The 20,627-nt window shown below is 47.2% G+C and overlaps 1 protein-coding gene across 1 annotated transcript in view; it reads left to right on the top strand.

The window, feature by feature from the left end:
- Positions 1–1,610: 1,610 nt before the first annotated feature.
- Positions 1,611–20,627, top strand: part of LDLRAD3 (low density lipoprotein receptor class A domain containing 3) — a 230,943-nt gene continuing 211,926 nt past the window's right edge. Inside the window, exons 1-2 of the mRNA XM_045014748.1 lie at positions 1,611–1,637; positions 19,036–19,152. The gene's annotated coding sequence lies outside the window, so the exon portion shown is untranslated. The remainder of the gene's footprint in view (positions 1,638–19,035; positions 19,153–20,627) is intronic.

Below are 20,627 nucleotides of genomic sequence, written 5' to 3'. Positions count from 1 at the left end.
AGCTACTTAACCAACCAGGAAGCCCATCCATCATCTTCACTCTGACATCTTTGGGCTGGATGCTGATCTCAGTGATGCTTCAGTAATTCTACTGACATTGTCAGAGTCACTCTATCTTTACATCAGTGTCACCAAGACCACAATCTGGCCCTGGGTCTTTATTTTAGTTTAGCACCTCTGCTTCTCCTGAATGGTGAGGTCGTAAATTTCTGGTCATTCCTCCTGGGGCAAGGAACATAACCAGATCTCTGGGCCTTTGAGATGACTCATGTTACTAAGAAGAGCGAGGTGTCGGCTGATCAGAAAGATCCCTCAGGAAGCATTTACCATTGTCAGCTCTTGAAAGATGATCAGCTGTTAGATTAATCTCCCATAACATATCACTTAGGCCAAAGTGAGTTGGCTAAATCTGTGGGCTTAAGAATTTGCAAAGTTCCCATTTTGGCTTAGATACAGAGAAGAATGAAGAAGCTCAGGCTGCAGGTAGAGGATTTTTATTGTGTACGCACTGAATGGAGCAGCTACCCAGCTTTGCCTGCCAAGTATTCAGTTGCTGAGATTTTACTGCCATTAGAAAGGGTCGTCACCTCCCAAACTGGTCTAACATTCCCTGTCTCACTTATGAGACATTTATGTTTAAAATGCTGCAGCTGAGCCACTGTAGCGCTTCAGTGAAGATGCTACTACACCAACGGGAGAGCTTCTCCCATCAGTGTAGTTAATCCATCTCAACGAGACATGGTAGCTATATTGGTGGGAAAAGCTCTCCCGTCAACATAGTGCCGTCTACACAGCGGGTTAGGTTGGTATAACTACATTGCTCAGGGGGTTTTCATACCCTTGAGCTACATAGTTATACTGATGTAAGTTTATAGTGTAGATGTGGCCTCAATTAATCCCATTACTGGTGGTTTGAGAGAGGCACAGAGTACGTAGACAACAGATATGAGAAGAGGATGGCTGGGAGGCCAGAATTTGAATGCCAGGCATGACTGCTGTGTGTGCGTCTCACTATGTTCATCAATTACCCCGGCTGTTCAACAGGAAGCAGCACTGATGGGAGTCCCACTAGAGGAAAAGGCCCCTCAATGTGGACTGTTCAAGGAGATGAGACTAAGAACAAAGGTACAATTTAGATAGATCTTACAGTCTAGCCCAATGCTGAGTTGCCTTAGACTCCAGATTTCATATCCTATTCCAAAATGGCTGTTTCCACCCAAAAATTGGGCTTCATCTATGGGAAGTAAATGGCAGAATGTGACCAAGACAGTTGCTTAGTGTGGGGGAGGCCTTAGATCAGAGAAGGAACAAAAATAGGAAAGAAATATAATAGAGATGTGACAGTAATAGCACCTTAGAATACTGGAGTTTTCCAGTCAGCCATCCATGTTAATGCTTTCTCTATATCTACCTGATATTTGCACTTAAATTCCTTCCCTGAAGAGATGATGATCTCATAGCACTTTATAAATTCATAGATTCCAAGACTAGAATGGAACCACTGTGATCAACTAGTCTGACCTCTATGACACAGGCCACAGAATTTCCCTGAAATAATTCCTAGAGCATATCTTTTAGAAAAACATCCAGTTTTGATTTTAAAACTGTCAGTGATGGAGACTCCACCACAACCCTTGGTGAGTTGTTTCAATGGTTAATTATTGTCACTGTGAAAAAATTTACAATTTATTTCCAATCTGAATTTGTCAAACTTCAATATCTAGCCATTGGATCGTGTTATAGCTTTGTCTGCTAGACTGAGCCTTGACCAAGCCTCTCTCTGTGAGGTAGGTAAGGAATATTCAAAGATAACTTCATCCACCACCAAAGGGCATCCAACCTCTAGAGTGGAACGCAGCAGCTTTTCAACAGCACACAGCAACACCACACAATAACTTAGCAGAGAATCTGAAAAAAATGCTTCTGTAATTGCAATTGAAGAAAGAATACTGAGTAGATGGAATGTAATTCTCCAGTTGGAATGTAACCAGCACACTAAGGGTAACAATCCTATCTTCATGGAGTTAATTTGCAACGTCTGTCAATTATGATGCTATGGGGAAATGTTACAAAATGCAGTGTGCTCTCAGCTCCTCAAACAATGGGTGATCAGACTGTCTTAGGATGGGGTTCATATTAGGGGAGATTCTTCTATCAAGGAAAACCTGCTACATCTTCCCTGATAGATATCTCCTATTTATGACTTTCCCATAGGGAGAGGAAGGCTGGTCCAGTGCTTAGATACTAGCCTGGCACTCTGGTGATCAAGGTTCAATTCCTAAATCTACTACATACTTCCTGTATGACCCTGAGCAAATCACTTATCTCCTTGTGCATCGATTCTCCATTTGTACCTTATCTTACAGGGATGTTGTGAGGCTAACCACATTAAAGGTTGTGATGTGCCCAGATGCTATGGTGATGTGGGCCATATAAGTGCCATAGATAGATAAGTTCTTATTTAACCAACATATCCTCCCACAAAGGAAAGGCATTCCCTTGAAGGGAGGATGTTGTAATTTTATGACTCCTGAAATCAACTGACAGACCAGCTTACTTACCCTACATATAAATATTGATAATACAAAAAACATCTTGAATTTGTCATTGACTCTGATGCAAAGGAGAAGATTACCACGGAACCACCTGGTACTGCAGGAAAGGTCCATCACTGCTTTGAGCAATCACTGAACTGAGCTGTTAGCCCTTGATCAGACTGTCACAATCAGTGAGGTGTGTGTCTGTGTGATCTGCCTTATTACAGGTGGCAGGCCTGCCTTCTGCTCTGTACAAGAGAGTGGAAAGGAAAGAGGCTATTTATATAAAGTTAATTAACTGTTCCTGATGAGCAAGGCAGAAACAGCCAACAGAAGCAGCACTTCTTATCTATTTCTTCCTGGAAAACAGCACCTGGTTTATAGAGGAGATACAGTCAAAAGAGTATGTTCCTGCTTCTTTAGGACCAAGGTTCTCAAACTGGGGGGTGTGCTGGCTTGTAGGTGTGTGGAATGTATTTTGGGAGGGGGATAAGAAGCTTTAGGAGAGTGGCGGCTGCTGGCTGGGTACCCTGCTCAGAAGGCAGTGCCACCGCCAGCAGCAGCACAGAAATGAGGGTGGTGGTATATGTACTTGTGTGGTGGTAGCAGGGAGAGGGTCGTGTAAATGACTACAGACACAGAACGGGATGTGTGATCAAATAAGTTTGAGAACCACTGGTATAGGAGAGTAAAGCATGCAATGCTAACACATAGTGTGGGTACGGAATGTGTAGGTAGGAAAAATACTTCTCAAGCTTGGTTTGTAAAAGCAGCAAAGAGTCTTGTGGCACCTTATAGCCTAACTGACGTTTGGGAGCATGAGCTTTCATGGGTGAATTCCCACTTCGTCAGATGCATGTAGTGGAAATTTCCAGGGGTAGGTATATATAAGCAAGCAAGAAGCAGGCTAGAGATAACGAGGTTAGTTCAATCAGGGAGGATGAGGCCCTCTTCTAGCAGCTGAGGTGTGAAAACCAAGAGAGGAGAAACTGGTTTTGTAGTTGGCAAGCCATTCACAGTCTTTGTTTAATCCTGAGCTGATGGTGTCAAATTTGCAGATGAACTGAAGCTCAGCAGTTTCTCTCTGAAGTCTAGTATCAGAGGGGTAGCCGTGTTAGTCTGGTTCTGTAGAAGCAGCAAAGAATCCTGTGGCACCTTATAGACTAACAGATGTTTTTGCAGCATGAGCTTTCGTGGGTGAATACCCACTTCTTCGGATGCAAGTAGTGGAAATTTCCAGGGGCAGGTAAATATAAGCAAGCAAGAAGCAAGCTAGAGATAACGAGGTTAGATCAATCAGGGAGGATGAGGCCCTGTTCTAGCAGTTGAGGTGTGAAAACCAAGAGAGGAGAAACTGGTTTTGTAGTTGGCAAGCCATTCACAGTCTTTGTTTAATCCTGAGCTGATGGTGTCAAATTTGCAGATGAACTGGAGCTCAGCAGTTTCTCTTTGAAGTCTGGTTCTAAAGTTTTTTTGCTGCAGGATGGCCACCTTAAGGTCTGCTATTGTGTGGCCAGGGAGGTTGAAGTGTTCTCCTACAGGTTTTTGTATATTGCCATTCCTAATGTCTGATTTGTGTCCATTTATCCTTTTCCTTAGAGACTGTCCAGTTTGGCCGATGTACATAGCAGAGAGGCATTGCTGGCATATGATGGCATATATTACATTGGTGGATGTGCAGGTGAATGAACCGGTGATGGTGTGGCTGATCTGGTTAGGTCCTGTGATGGTGTCGCTGGTGTAGATATGTGGGCAGAGTTGGCATCAAGGTTTGTTGCATGGATTGGTTCCTGAGCTGGAGTTACTATGGTGCGGTGTGCAGTTGCTGGTGAGAATATGCTTCAGGTTGGCAGGTTGTCTGTGGGCGAGGACTGGCCTGCCACCCAAGGCCTGTGAAAGTGTGGGATCATTGTCCAGGATGGGCTGTAGATCCCTGATGATGCGTTGGAGGGGTTTTAGCTGGGGACTGTATGTGATGGCCAGTGGAGTCCTGTTGGTTTCTTTCTTGGGCTTGTCTTGCAGTAGGAGGCTTCTGGGTACACGTCTGGCTCTGTTGATCTGTTTCTTTATTTCCTCGTGTGGGTACTGTAGTCTTGAGAATGCTTGGTGGAGATTTTCTAGGTGTTGGTCTCTGTCTGAGGGGTTAGAGCAGATACGGTTGTACCTCGGTGCTTGGCTGTAGACAATGGATCGTGTGGTGTGCCCGGGATGGAAGCTGGAGGCATGAAGGTAGGCATAGCGGTTGGTAGGTTTTTGGTATAAGGTAGCGTTAATGTGACCATCACTTATTTGAACCGTGGTGTCTAGGAAGTGGACCTCCCGTGTAGATTGGTCCAGGCTGAGGTTGATGGTGGGGTGGAAGCTGTTGAAATCGTGGTGGAATTTTTCCAGCGTCTCCTTCCCATGGGTCCAGATGATGAAGATGTCAAGCTTGGTTTGTTATTGCTAGGGTGACCAGGTGTCCTGTTTTTAAAGGGACAGTCCCATATTTAAGTCCTCCTGGGGTGCCCCTACTTTTTCTTAAAAATTGGCAAATTGTCCCATACTTCCTATCTCCCCCGGACTGGCAGGTCCAGCTGCTAGCTGGATCCCTGCTCGCCACCTGCCTGTCCACCAGTGGTGAAGGGGGAGGGTCCAGTGGCTGATGATGGTGTGTGTGTGTGTGTGTGTGTGTGTGTGTGTGTGTGTGTGTGTGTGCGCGCGCAAGGCTGGTGGTGGGGCGAAGATGCAGTGTGCAGGGCCGGCCACTCACCCTGCTGGTCTACCAGTGCAGCCCCCACTGCGTGCCAGCTTTCGGCCAGCAAAGCCCTGCCCCTCCCCCCGTCCTATTTTCGGCCAGCACTGGCTGTGTGCTGCGAGCTGCGGACTGGTGTGTGCGGGTAGGTGGCAGCCAGTTATGTGTTGCCTCTGCTGCCCACCCATCAGCCCTTTATGTGCTCCCCCTCTCACTGTCCTCTCCTTGCTTTGCCCCTTCCCAGTGCCATTGCTCTTCCGTATCCCACCTGGCGGGGCACATCCCACTCCCAGCGCTGTGCGGAGAACCAGCCCCTGGTTGGAAAGCTCAGCTCACCAACAGCCTGGCTGGCTGGCGCCTTCCTTCCCTGACTGCTCTGGCTGGGGCAGCAACCCAGGAAAGCCCAAGACCCTCTGGCTGGGAGGAGCCAAGCCCTGCATGTGCCAAAGCCCCGCACAGAGCTGGCACGGGATGGCTCTCCACCCCTCAGCTAAGCTCCAGAATGGTGGTGGAGGAATGTGATTTCCAGCCTGTTCACACCCTGAACTTGCAGGTTCCACACAGCCCCCAGGGCAGGTGCTTAGTACCCACTTCACTGCCACACACACACCCTGCCACCCTGGGTCCTGGCTCCAGGGAGCACAGGGCTTCTCCGTCTCCTGGGCTCCCTCCTCTGCTGAGCCACCTCTCTGGCTAGGGTTTGCTGAAGCCGCTGGAGTCAGGTTCCCTGGGCTCTGGTGCACAATGCATCCTTAGGGCTTAACCCCTTCCTGCACATGCTGTAGCCGGAGGCAGCTGGGTTATGTCAGTTGCCAGCAGCAGCCTGGAGGTGTTAGCTGCCTTTCGAGGGCAGGAAGGGACAAGCTGCTTCCAGCCACATGGGGGAGGAGGGGAGAAGAGATGAGCTCTGCAAAGGCACTGGCAAGTCATCCCTTCCCCCCTCCCCCAGCCTCCTCCCCTGTGACTGAAAGCAGCTCCAGTCCCTTCCTTCCCACACAGTGAAGGCTGCTGCTTGTCACATTCTGGTGTGAAGCCTGGCAGAAATCTGGAGGGGCATGTGACCCTGCGTGCCCCCCCCCCCACACCTGTTGCCTCGGGAAGACATGGCTTATTACACAGACCTGTTGCCTCGGGAAGACATGGTACCAGGAGAGTGGGTCGTCCATCCCAGGGACCCAGCCAGGCATGGAAGGCAGAGTGCAGGGCAGGAAGGGGAGGGTCAGTCAATCAACCTCCTGTGTGAGAGAGGTGTATGGGAATGTGTGTGTGTCACCCCTCCCCATGTGAACCGAACTGTAAAGCCTTATAGATAAGAAGGTAAATAAAAAGAATCCAACTACTCAGTATTTCTTTTAACGGGCTCAGTCAACTTGATTTGTTAGTCTCTAAAGTGCCACAAGTACTCCTCATTCTTTCAGCTCCTGAAGAGGCTTTGATGTTTTCCTTTTAGTAGGCCCTCAAAACAGTAAGTGCAGGGCTTGCTTCCTCCAGGCCTTGATTTTTCTCAGAAACATTAAATGGAATTTCACTTACAAACATCTGAACCAAACAGATGTACCAGAGAAAATCTACATGAGGGGCAAGTATAGGCAGGGTTCTCAGACTGGCAGCTTGGAGGATGTCCTGCTCTATTTGGAAAGTAGTTCAATATGCCTCCACTTTTTGCAGGATGAGTAGAGGGACTCGCATGTCATGACTGAAGCACGTGTGATGTGGGAGAGGAGGGGTTTGCAACATTTCAGTCCTCACATTCCTGATGCAGTTAAAGTTGGATAAATTTTTCCTTATTTGCTTCTCTAAGCTACTGCAATAATATTGGTGCACAGTTAAACAGCTGCCACTTCCCACCCCAAGGTGACTGCATTTCAGTGGAGGGTGAAGTGATTACTCTATAGATAAAGGGCAAAGGCTCCATTCAGCTCCCCACAATGGATCTCAGGCCTGATATTTTGCTCTCCTTAAATGCACGGTATTCTGCACACATAGGTTGAATGTTGCTGGGTAATGTGGGCCTTTAAAGATGTTCCAGTGCATACCCCACTGGTTTCTGGTTCTCCTATTAGACCATGGGACTTATAGTTCAGGGATCATAGCTCAGTGGTTTGAGCATTGGCCTGCTAAACCCAGGGTTGTGAGTTCAATCCTTGAAGGGGACATGTCTGGGGATTGTTCCTGCTTTGAGCAGTGGGTTGGACTAGATGATCTCCTGAGGTCCCTTCCAACCCTGATATTCTATGATTCTATGTGACTATGTGCCAGGAGCAAGGCTTGCTGGGAAGGGAAACACAGGATAAAGGGAAGTCCTGTTCCTTAGTGGAGAGAGAGCAAGAGAATGCTAGGGAGGACAGTAGCTGACTGAGGCCTGGGAGAAGACCTGGGGAAAAGACAGTAGTTTCTTGGCAGCCAGTTGGGGCTGAGAGCAGGGGGATTTCCTGCAAAGAGGGAGCTGGGAATGGAACCTGTGTGGGTGTGGCTGATGAAGGCATGGAAAGAGAGAGGCAGCTGTAGGAGGTGGCCCTAGGAATGATGATGCAGGGCAGTTTGTAGTGGAGGAAAGACAGCTTTTCCATAGTATACAGTCTCAGGTTAAAGACTGTAGGAGGAGGATCCAGACTTCCTACAGTGCCACCTAGAAGCAGTGGGAAAGTCCTGTGACTGAGAGGAAGGACTTAGAGGGAAGCTGAAGGCCAAGGATGGATTGACCCCAATATAATGGGTGAATGAGCTCCCTGAAAGCAAGAGGGAAGGACTTGCCAGTTCCACAGGCCCTAGGCAGAGGGCTTGGCCCACAGGGGTTGCAAGGGCTCGTTTTGATTTATGTTTGGACTTTCCTTACCCTGGAAAGGGAGGACGTCCAGTGTGGCCAGAGGGCCAAATCACCAAACTACCAAAGAGCAGCCAGGAAACTGAGGTGCCTGATGGTGGAGAGGCAAGTTGTATCCTCTCAGTGGAATTCTCCTGTGTGCAGAGAGTGAGCACAGAGCCTATGCACCCTCACTTAGGCCCTAGCTGAGCTCTCTATATGGAAGATGCATGGAAATGCAGAGCAGTGCTGTTACATTTTAAACAATATACAGCTCAAAATTCAGTCTCTCCAAAAATCTGCATTTTTGCAGAAATCTGACTCTCTCCAAAATACCTTGGAAGAAAACCCATTTCATGCTCAAACACTTTGGGGCCAACCTTCTGCCATTATGGAATTCCTTGTCTCTGCTCGCAGCCACAGTTTACTTCCTGTTGGGAGATGGCTCAACAAGAAGAGGAATTTATCCTGTTTCTGAATTCACAGCAGAAGTTGTTCCTTCCACTCAGTGCTCAACTCCCCAACACAAGAGTCCTGTACTTGGGCTGTGGAGGAAGAGCCATTACTTTTCTTCCGGCCTTAATTATGGTTTCTAGGAGCTTGCATTTCTCTGAAGGGCAGCATGCACCTGGTTGCACAGTCTCTGAATAGGCCCATTTGTTCACATTGTTTAAATGAGAAGATTCAAACAGCGTCAGTTGTAGGAATCTGTTGCTCAAAGGAAATAAGAACATCAACATGTCATGCCTCATTCCCACTTCTGCATCCTGTGTCGGGAAGCTGCAACACATGAGACTCTGGAATTCGTGCCTACAAAAAAGCAACAATGAGTGAGTGACAATCAGCCCTGTGGAGAAGGCTTGTGCATCACCTAAGTCAGTGATGCCCAACCTTATTTCGCAGGAGTGCCACGTTGGCTCAACCTTATGTGAGCAAAATAGATTCTACATATTTTAATAAGATTTTAAGTCACCTGTATTGATTTATATTTTAAGTTCAGCTTGTTTTGTATGTATTTAGATTGTTTCTATGTACAGTATTGTCTATTTACACATTTGTGTAAACTAAAATGATGTAAACATGACGGCAAAATGCTAATGAATCGGCCGTTAGCATGTTGGGTTGAAGCAGGCTACAGGCCTTATGAAATGCTCTGGTGGGTTCTGTATGGCCTGCGGGCCATAGGTTGGGCACCATCCTCAAAATAGGGTTCAAGTGGAACTTGGATGTTGCATGGGCCTTGTACTGGTGCTCTGGACAGGAGTGAATTTTGTCCCAGGAAGATAACACACATCATCTGACTTCAAAGGAGCCGTTGTCAAGGTTTTTAACACTCAGTCTGGAACTTGTCCTTGTTCTCAATTCCGGAGGGGTTAATTAGGGTTTGTACCCTTCCCACAAGTGCTTTCTCCTGAACGGCACCTACATATTGTTGGTTATTACAGAGATGCTCGTGAGTGGTGGGTTGCATATATTGATTTGTTGTTGTTTTACACTTTGGCCATATAGGTTGATTCATAGATAGCAGAGATGGAACAGACGTATCCAATCATCCAGTCCATCTCCCTGCAGATGCAAGATTGTTTCATACAGGACACTACCTAATGTGTCACCCAGTCTAGTTTTAACCCATCCCAAGCAATAGGAGATTTCACAAATTCCCTAGGAAGACAAATGTGTAGCCTAATATTTCTCATTGGCTTGTTTTGACAGGGTTGCTCTTGAGTGCTGGAGTTGGCTGGAAATCTTCAAATTTTCAGGGATCTGTTTGTTTGAGGGGGGAATCTTTTTAGCTCAGCTTGAATGAATACTCAGCTGCGTACACACACAGGTCTGTCTGTTGCAGGGATGCTGAGCTTTGGACTGGCAATGTTGGTTTGTTATTTCAGGATTACTAGTGACCCTCTGCGTTATGCCCTCCGGTGTGTTATTATTTGAACGTGCCAATTAGAGCCACAGAGGCAAATAATAAAATAACTTCATTTTGCAACCTAAATAAATGCCAGGCTATAATCTAACCGCTCCCCCCACCCCCTATGTAAAAAGTCATGTGCATTTTTTATGTGTCATTTTTTTAAAAAAAGAGAAAAAAGGGGGTGGGTCAAGGAGGAGAAACAGACCTTTTCCAAAAAGAAACTCCTTGTTGAGCCGTTCCAGTGGATAGCTGTTCTTTGTTTCGGCACCAGTGATAGACATAAAGTGCTCTCTGAGGTAGCAGGCTAGGTGATGGTGTGTCCCAAATCAACCTGGCAGACTCTCTTATTTCTCTGGATGTGTTTATTAAGTGGCTGCGGTGCTGTTGAGAGGCGCCAGATGGTCTTTGGAGACTGCACACAATGGGTACAACACAGATAATGGCAACAGCAAGGCTCACACTGACTGGCAGCGCCCTTATGGGCCTGATCCAAAGCCCACCGAACAGGACAGGAGGAGTTGTTTTTTTAACTGACTGCGATAGGTTTTTGATCAGGCCTGCGGGGGAGGGCGTGCACTGTTTCTCTCTGAATCTGTTCTAGTGACCAACACAAGATTTCAGTCTCCAGGACTGTCAAGCTGGCAACATCTGGCAGCATAGGTGCTTCTTTTGGAAGGGGGTGCTTACTTTAGTAGTGGTATTTTGTGATTTGATACCTGACCTACTAGGAACCATTAACTAATTTCCCATGGGAGACCACTTAACATCAGATGGGTAACCATGTACCAGGAACTCATGCAAAACGTAGGATGGATTCAAATCTGGCAGACCTTTCTAATGACCTCTTGGGCTCTTGAAGCTGTATTTGCCATGGGAATCCTCCTTGGTGGCCTTGCTTTCTTATTTCTGCAGCCATGGTTCTCTGTTCCAGGAACACCCATGAAGTTGCTGATTCTCTGAAAACAGCAGCAGAGGGTCAGTGTCAGTTGGTGCAAGTCCATACTGCAATCTTGGAAGGGGTGGTTGGAAAAACACTTAACTGCAAGCATTTCTGCAGCTCCATATTTATCCAACCAGTAAAGACCAAATCCTACTCCCGTTTTCTGGCTCAATGAGCAAAGTGAAAGATAAGAAGGGTATTTTTTTTATCTCTGCTGAAAAGATTAATGTCAAAGTGGGAGGATTAGTTCTCTGCAGCGCAGGAGATTAAGTTTGGATTTTGCAAACTTTCCCATTATCAGTTTTTCCCCCCCTAGACAATCCTCACGGGGCTTTACAACCCCTCTCTGCCAACACTGGAGTTCAATGAATGTGTCTCTTATTCAACCATTTTTTCCTCCTTTCACAACCTCTGCATTAAAACAATCTTCACATAGCAGGGCTGTGCTTCATTCTGGGATTTTGTTAGCTTTTGCCAGGCATCCAATTCTCTCTCATACACACTGCCCTCCTGTCTCGCCACACACCTAAACCAAAACTTTTCTCAATATTTAGAAGGGGAAGTGTACAAGGTTTTGTCTTTCTTCTCAATCAAAAAGAACAGGCTTACCTCCCAATAAAACATACCCTCTGTCCAGATAAAAGAGAGCTGCAAATTATACAGTCTCTTTAAAACAGTAGTTCTGCTAGCCTTCTGGCTCATGCATCAACAGAATTGTTAATGTCGTTCCAAATGCAGGATGAGTTTGTCCTTAATTACACTTCTGCATGGTACTCTTTGCTAACTCACTCACTAGTTACTGTTGCTCAGACTAGCATAAGAATGGCCATACTAGGTCAGACCAATGGTTCATCTAGCGCAGGGGTGGGCAAACTATGGCCCGCGAGCCGGATCTGGCCTCTCAGGGCTTTGGATCCGGCCTGCAGGATTGCCCCCCGTGGCACCAGGGGCCTCGCACCGCTCTGCAGAAGCAGCCAGCACCACTTCCCTCTGGTCTCCGGGCGGGAGGGCAGAAGGCTCCATGCATTGCCTATGCCTCCAGGCACCGCCCCCCGCAGCTTCCATTGGCTGGGAACAGGGAACCGCGGCCAGTGGGAGCTTCTGGGGAGGTACCTTGAGGTGCGGCAAGGGCAGCGGGCGCAGAGCCTTCCTCCCACCTCCTCCAGGGGCCGCAGCACTTCCTGGAGCGGCATGGGGCCATGGGCAGCGAGTTATATACCCACATGGTGCCTGGGCACCAGCAATATTCAGAGCCCTGGGGCCCAGCTCCACCAATGTTTGGGGCCGGGTCTCCCCCTGGCCCCACCTGCCACCCCCCCCATGCCTCCCCCGAGTGTCCCCTGGCCCTCCCTTGCTGACCCCATGCATGTCCCTGGGCCCCGGAGGGAGCAGAGCGTCCCTGCCTCTTCCATGCAGTTCCATGCTGCCTCCCTGCAGCAACTGCTACCGCAGGGTCCTAGTGCCCCCCATATCAACTGCCAGGGCAGACCGACTCTTAGCCTGCCTTTCCACCTCAGACCCTTCTCTTTTATGGCGGGACCCTCCACCAGCACAGCCGCCCCCCCCCAGTCACCACTCCTGTCCCATGCTGGGCAAGGAGGCAGCCCCATCCCCCACCCCCAGTGAGGCTACAGTCAGGGGAGGAGGTGCACGCAGCACCCCACGGCACCCACCATGGGGGAGGCGAGGGAGATTCCTGGACCTGAGAAGGGCCCTAGGAGCACATGCAGTGACAGTGGTGGGGGGTGAGTGTGCTGCTGGGGGGGCAGGAAAGAGGGGGTCCTCCCCCAGAGCTCGCTGCTGCCGGCAGGGAAAGGGCTGGAGGGAGTCCTCCTCTCTGGCCCTTGTCCCGAAGCAGCCTGCCTACACCCCAAACTCATCCCCAGCCCTGCCCCACCCCAGAGCCCACACCCTCAGTCAGATCTTTCACCCCCTCACTGCACTCCAACCCTCTGCCTTAGCCCTGAGCCCCTCCAGCACCCCAAACCCCTCATCTCCAGCCCCAGCCAGAGCCCTCATCTCCCCACACCCCAACCCTCTGCCCCCCAACACCACAAACCCCTCATCTCCAGCCCCAGACAGAGCCCTCACGCACCCCTACACCCCAACCCTCTGCTCTAGCCCTGAGCCCCTCCTAAATCCCAAAAACCTTATCCCCATCCCAGACAGAGCCCTCATTCCGCCGCACCCTAACCCTCTGCCCCAGCCGAGCCTCTCCAACACCCCAAACCCCTCAGCCCCAGCCAGAGCCCTCACCCCCTATACCCCTATCCTCACCCTGAGCCCCTCCCACACCCTAAACCCATCATCCCCAGCTCCAGCCAGACAGGGCTGGTGCAAGGATGTTTCGCGCCCTAGGCGAAACTTCCACCTTGCGCCCCCCCCCCGCCCTGAGGCGCCCCTGCGGCAGCTCCCCCCCTCCACTCTGAGGCACACCCCCCCATGGCAGCTTCCCCCCTCCGCCCTCCACCCTGAGGCACCCCCCAGCCCCAGCTCACCCCTGCTCCGTGCACGAGCATGAGCACCGCAAGCATGCCGTTGCTGCTTCACTTCTCCCGCCTCCCAGGCTTGCGGCGCCTAAGCTGATTGGCACCACAAGCCTGGGAGGCAGGAGAAGTGAAGCAGCCACGGCGTGCTCGGGGAGGAGGCGGGGCAGGGGTGAGCTGGGGCGGGGAGTTCCCCTGCATGCCGCCCCCCGCTTACTTGCTGCAGGCGGCCCTCCCCGTGCTCCCCTGCTCCAGCTCCCTCTGCCTAAATGCCGGCGGCGACCAGGGCAGCTGAAGATCCTGCCGCCGCAGTCGCTGCTGAAGAAAATGGCGCCCCCCAAATCCCAGCGTCCTAGGCGACAGCCTAGGTCGCCTAAATGGTTGCACCGGTCCTGCAGCCAGAGCCCTCATCCCCCTGCACCTAACCGTCTGCCCCAACCCTGAGCCCCCTCCTGCATCATGAAGCCCTCATCCCCAGCCCCACCCCACCCCATAGCCCTGAGCCCCCTCCCACACCCCAAACCTCTCATCCCCACCCCAAACCCAGCCCCACCCCAAACCCCCTCCCTCCCCCAAACTCCCTCCCAGAGCCTGCACCTCTTCCTCCACACCCCTCCATCCCTAAACTCCCTCCCAGCACCTGCACCCTGCACCCCTCCTGCACCCCAGACTTCCTCCCCCACCCAAACTCCCTCCCAGATCCTTGGGCAGATGGGGGGTGGAGTTTTGGCGGGGGCAGAGTTTTGGCAGGTTCTGGGCACCACCAAAATTTCTACAAACCTGCCGCCTATGCGTAGGGCCAGGGCCAGGACAGGAAGGCAGGGAGCCTGCCCTGGCCCCGGTGTGCGCCACTGCCACCCCGGAGCTGCTTTAGGTAAGCAGCACCGGGCTGGCACCCAAACCTCTCCTGCACCCCACTCCCCAACTCCCTGCCTGCACTTCACACCCCTCCTGCACCCAACTCCCTGCCTTGAGCCCTCTCGTGCACCCCACACCCCTCCAGCACCCCAACCCCCTGCCCTGAGCCCCCTGCTGCACCCTGCACCCCTCCTGCACCCAACCTCCTGCCCTGAGCAACCTCCCGCTGTCTGCACCCCTCCTGTACCCATATTCTGAGCCCCCTCCTGCACCCCAATCCCATTCCCTGAGCCCCCTCAAACATCCCACACCCCTCCTCTGCCCCAATCCTTTGCCCTGAGTGCCTTCCTGCACACCGCACCCCCTCCCACGCCCCAGCTCCCTGCCCCGGCCCTGCATACAATTTTCCCACCTAGATGTGGCCCTCGGCCCAAAAAGTTTGCCCACCCCTGATCTAGCCTAATATCCTGTCTTCTAACAGTGGCTAATGACTAGGGTGACCAAACATCACATTATTGGGACCATCCCGATATTAGCAGCTTTGTCTTATATGTGCAACTATACCCACCACCCCTGAAAAAAAGCATCCCAAATTTTCACACTCACTATCTGTTCACTTTACAAATGACAGATTTTTCAGAGGGAATGAACAGAACAGGGCAATTATTAAGTGATCCATCCCCTATTGTCCATTCCCAGCCTCTGGCAGTCAGAGAGTTAGGGATGCCCAGAGCAGAGGGTGGCATCTCTAACCATCTTGGCTAAAAGCCATCGATGGACCTGTTCTCCACTAACTTATCTAAGTATTTCTTTAACCCAGTTTTACTTTTGGCCTTCACAACAACTGAGTTCCACAGGTTTACTGTGCGTTGTGTGAAGAAATACTTCCTTTTGTTTGTTTTAAACCTGCTGCCTATTAATTTCATTGGGTGACCTCTGGTGCTTGTGTTATGTGAAGGGGTAAATAACATTTCCCTGTTCACTTTCTCCTCACCTTTCATGATTTTATAAACCTCTATCATATACCCCCGCAGTCATCTCTTTTCCAAGCCGAATAGTCCCAGTTTTTAAAATCTCTTCTCATATGGAAGCAGTTCCATAGCCATAATCATTTTTGTTGCCCTTCTCTGTAATTTTTCCATTTCTAATGTATCTCTTTTGAGATGGGGCAAGCAGAACTACACGCAGTATTCAAGGATTTATATAATGACATTATACTATTTGCTGTCTTATTAGCTATCCTTTTACTAATGGTTCCTAACATTCTGTTGGCTTTTTGTGACTGCCACTAAACATTAGAGGATCTTTTCAGAGAATGATCCACAATGACTCCAAGTTCTCTTTCTTGAGTAGTAACAGCTAATTTAGACCCCATAATTTTGTATGTGTAGTTGGGATTATGTTTTCCAATGTGCATTACTTTGCATTTATCAACACTGAATTTCATCTGCCATTTTTTTGCCCAGTCACCCAGATTGATGAGATCCCTTTGTAACTCTTTGCAGTCTGCTTTGGACTTTACTATCTTATATTGTTTGCAAACTTTGATACCTCATTGTTTACCTCTTTCTCCAGATCATTTTTGACTATGTTGAACAGCACTGGTCCAATACAAATCATTGGGGAGCCCACGATTTACCTCTTTTTTTACTGACTGTTTATTCCTACCCTTTGTTTCCTGTCTTTTAACAAGAGACCTTCATTCTTATTCTATGACTGGGTATTTTGCTTAAGAGCCTTTGGTGAGGGACCTTGTCAAAGGCTTTCTGAAAGTCCAAGTACACTATATCCTCTGGATCACCCTCGTCCACATGCTTGCTGATACCCTCAAATAATTCTAACAGATTGGTGAGGTATGATTTCTCTTTCCCTTCACCTTTACAAGAGCATGTTGACCTAAAATATCGTGTTTATCTATGTGTTTGATATTTTTTTTTCTTTTCTATAGTTTCAACAAATTTGCCTGGTATGGACGTTAGGCTTCGCAACCTGATATTGCCAGGATTGCCTCTGGAGTCTTTTTAAAACATTGGCATTACATTAGCTGTCCTCCACTCATCTGGAACAGAGGCTGATTTAAGTGATAGGTTACATACCACAGTTAGTAGTTCTGCAATTTCATATTTCAGTCCCTTCAGAACTCTTGGGTGAATACAACTGCTCCTGGAGACGTCTTACTGTTTAATTTATCAATTTGTTCTAAAACCTCCTCTATTGACACCTCAATCTGGGACCATTCCTCAGAGTTGTCACCTAAAAAGAATGGGCAGGTGTAGGAATTTCCCTCTCATCCTCTGCAGTGAAGATCAGTGCAAAGAATTCATTTAGCTTTTCCACAATGGCCTTGTCTTCCAGGAATGCTCCTTTAGCATGTTGATTGTCCAGTGGCCCCACTGTCTGTCTGGCAGGCTCTCTCTTTCTGATGCACTTAAACACAAGTTTGCTATTAGTTTTTGTATCTTTTCCTAGTTGCTCTTCAGATTCTTTCTTGGCCGGCCTAATTATACTTTTACACTTGACTTGCCAGAGTTTGTGTTCCTTTCTATTTTCCTGAGTAGGATTTGACTTCCAGTTATTAAAGAATGTCTTTTTGCCTCTGACTGCCTTTTACTCTGCTGTTTAGCCATGGTGGCATTTCTTTGTAATCTTCCTGGTTTTTTTCTTTTTTTTTTTTATTTTTTTTTTGGTTTTTTTATTTGGGGTGTACATTTAGTTTGAGCCTCATTTATGGTGATTTTAAATAGTGTCCATGTAGTTTGCAGGCATTTCACCCTTGTGACTGTTCTGTTTAGTTTCTGTTTAATTAGCTTTTTCATTTTTGTGTAGTTTCCCTTTTTGAAGTTAAATGCTACTGTGGTGGGTTTCTTTGGCAGTCATTAAGGGTGTCTAGAAATTTTATCTCTGCATCCTCTCCTGATGTGACAAATACCCAGTCAATATGAGGATAGTTGAAGTCTCCATTTATTATTGCGTTTTCTGCCTTTGTAGCCTCTCTAATCTCCCTGAGCTTTTCACAATCACCATCGTCATCCAGGGCAGGTAGTTGGTACATTCCTGCCACTATACTCTTATTGTTTAAGCATGGAATTCCCATCCATAGAGATTCTATGGCACAGTTTGGTTTAAGATTTTTACTTTAGTTGATTCTATGCTTTCTTTCACATATAGTACCACTCCCCCAGAGCACCCGACTCTGTCATTTCTATATATATTTTTACTCTAGTACTATCATGTCCCATTGATTATCCTTATTCCACCAAGTTTCCATGATGTCTATTATATCAATAGTCTAATTTAACGTCAGGCAATCTAGCTCACCCATCTTAGTATTTAGACTTCTAACATTTGAATACAACACTTGGACATTTTTATAAATACTCAGTTCCTTGTCTTCATATGTTAGATTTAAATGGGACTCTTTTACATTGGACTGTTTCTCACTAGCTCCTTACCTGTACGTTGCCATGTTTTTTCCTATCCTATTTCATGTCAAATTTTGCAGAGATCTAATGCAGCCTCTTTCACGGTGTTCTGTGTGGAAGAACTTTCTGTCCCCTCCTCTCCCACAAAGAGGGATCCAGTGTGCAGTGGAGACTGGGGGAAGCCTTCCAGAGGAAGGTGAAAAACTTGTAGATGGAACAAAAGTACTGGGCTGTGGTGATGGGTAGAGGAAGCAAACCTAATCTATAAATAGACTTGGAAGGATTAGATTTTTTTTATCAATAAATGTCAATGTTATCATACCTACACAAACCACTGAAAACATGTTCCCAGCAATAATAATCTAAATTTACAGACAGACAAAGTAAGAAAAATTCTGCATAGGAAATTATTGGAGTTTGATTTAAGGATGTTTACTTTGTATATTTTGACATGTGATGTTGACAATTTGTGTTGTAAATGATTATAAAGCATTAACTTATTGAATCTCAGTGTCTATTGTCATTAAATAATTATTGTCTGCCCCCAAATTCCATGATTTCCTATAACTGAAATTTTAAACTGATGATCTTTAAAAAATGCTTCAAAATAAACATAAAAAATTAATTCTGCCAAACCTATCTATAAATAATCTTGTTCTAAATACCTGTTTTCATGTGGAATTTTTGAAGTTTTCAACTGAACAAAAATACAACATTTTAAAAAATGTTGAAGAATAGTGGTGTAATGAATAACCTGTGTGGATCACTACTGCCCGAAGTGGATGGTATCATAACTGATCAGTGACGTGTCCTAGACTTTGTACTGCATCAGTAGATTCCCCTTTACCTTAGATTCCCAGATTTATTTATTTATTTTAAGACAGGATGGATCATTATCCTATCACTGCTGTTGATATGAGATTCTGAGTATCTTCAAATGCATACATGTACAGTATGTTGGTAAGTTAATAGGCTGACATGCCCCTAGTGAAGTCAAAAACATTTCTTCTAACGTCATGAGTCCTATGTTGTTTACTGGGAACAGCTACTAGGGAGAAAAGAAGGAGATACAAAGAAATGGGCATTAAGTTGAAAGGAAAATGATTGTAGTGGATGTGATATCCAATCAACTCAAGGCTAATATTTTCTCTCTGCTGGAGGCACTTAATTTGCTAGCGAAGTGCTGGGATAAGGAACCATTGTGCTCCCAGAATTGTCAAAACAAATGTAAGGTTCTCAGACTGGCATTGAAACTGACTGATCCCTTTGCAGAAAGCTGGGCTAAGGCAATCATGATCAATGTCAGTGTGTCTTCTCATGTATAACTTTGTTCATTTCAGTCTACATACAAGAATCCAGAATTCCTGTGCAAGGGTGAGGCCTTTCAGATAAAAATACAACAGCTGTGAATCAAACCAAAACATATGCAGAATTAAAATATCTTCAACTAACAAGAGGTGACTGTTAAGGAATTGGTATATAAGCTATAATTAAGAAATTAACAAGTTCTATTAAATGAGTTTAATTTAGTTAAATAATAGAACCTAGGAATTAAACCAAGTTCCGCATGTGTTTACTTGTATATCATGCCTGTTGGGAGAGCATTAATACCTCATTATATTGAGAGCAGAGGTGCCAAGTAGGGTAAATGACCTCTCAGATGCCACATGACACAACCATTAACTATTAATGATTTAGAAGGAGAATTCATGTCCAAACACTGATATGTTCAGGGCTACCCAGGGGAAAATGACACAACTGCTAGTAAACGAAGCAGTATGTAACCAAAGATGTGCAAGGAACAATGATGTTGTATGGAGGTATCACAGTACTTAATCCTAAGTGCACTTTAATCATAGGATCCAGATACTCTGCAACTGGATGCCTTAGGGTATGTCTACACTACGAAATTACATCTATTTTATAGAAGTCGATTTTTAGAAATCGATTTTATACAGTCGATTTTGTATGTCCCCACTAAGCCCATTAAGTCGGCAGAGTGCATCCTCACTACCATGACAAGCATCGATTTACAGAGTGGTGCACAGTGGGTAGCTATCCCACAGTTCCTGCAGTCTCCGCTGCCCACTGGAATTCTGGGTTAAGCTCCCAATGCCTGATGGGGCAAAAACATTGTCGCAAGTGGTTTTGGGTACATGTCGTCAGTCGCCCCTCCCTCCATGAAAGTAACGGCTGTCAATCATTTTGCACCTTTTTTCCTGGGTTACCCATGCAGACGCCATACCACGGCAAGCATGGAGCCCACTCAGTTCACTGCAACAATATTCCTCTCCTTCCCTTTTTTTGGATGTGGGGATTCCAGCCCCATTTCACTGCATTAGCTCCCCTTCTCTGCCACTCTTGAAAGGCCTGGGTCAAGTTGGCTCTCTTTCAGCCAACCTGCATGTAGAAGCAGCATGTTGTTCCTGCTGGGGCCTGTATATGCTGCTCTGGGATGAGCTGAAGGAGTCTTCTAACTTGTGGTCTTCCCAAGATCTGAATTAATTAGCCCTAGAGCACCTGCCAGTTCCAGGGGAATAAATGAGTTCGGGACACAAAAACAGAGCTCCTACTCTGGCAACATCACTACAGGCATCTTCTCTGTTTAATCTTTTCTTGAAGTGGGCAACCCAGTTCAGGGAATTCATTTCAACCTGGTATAAGTAGTCTGAGTCCAAGCTGTAGCTGGATATGTTCTGTTGGGAGGAATGCACCCATCATGCTATAGCTTGAAATGCAACAGCTGTGGAATTCCAGCAGCTATGCTGAACAGGGGCAGTTCATTTCTGTTGGGACATGTTATTACATGACTTCAGTAGTTCTGGAGGCAGGCAGTAGGCCACAATACAGCTTCCAAGCAAAACAGTTACTGTAAGTTATGGCATTTTTAATGTATAAGCACTGTACTAAATCTGGTTAATGTGTGCTAGAC

Source organism: Mauremys mutica, chromosome 4 (assembly GCF_020497125.1).
Source record: "Mauremys mutica isolate MM-2020 ecotype Southern chromosome 4, ASM2049712v1, whole genome shotgun sequence".
In the NCBI taxonomy this organism is placed as follows: Eukaryota; Metazoa; Chordata; order Testudines; family Geoemydidae; genus Mauremys; species Mauremys mutica.
The sequence above is the reverse complement of the archived record's forward strand: the minus strand, read 5'-3'. Positions and strand labels throughout refer to the sequence as shown.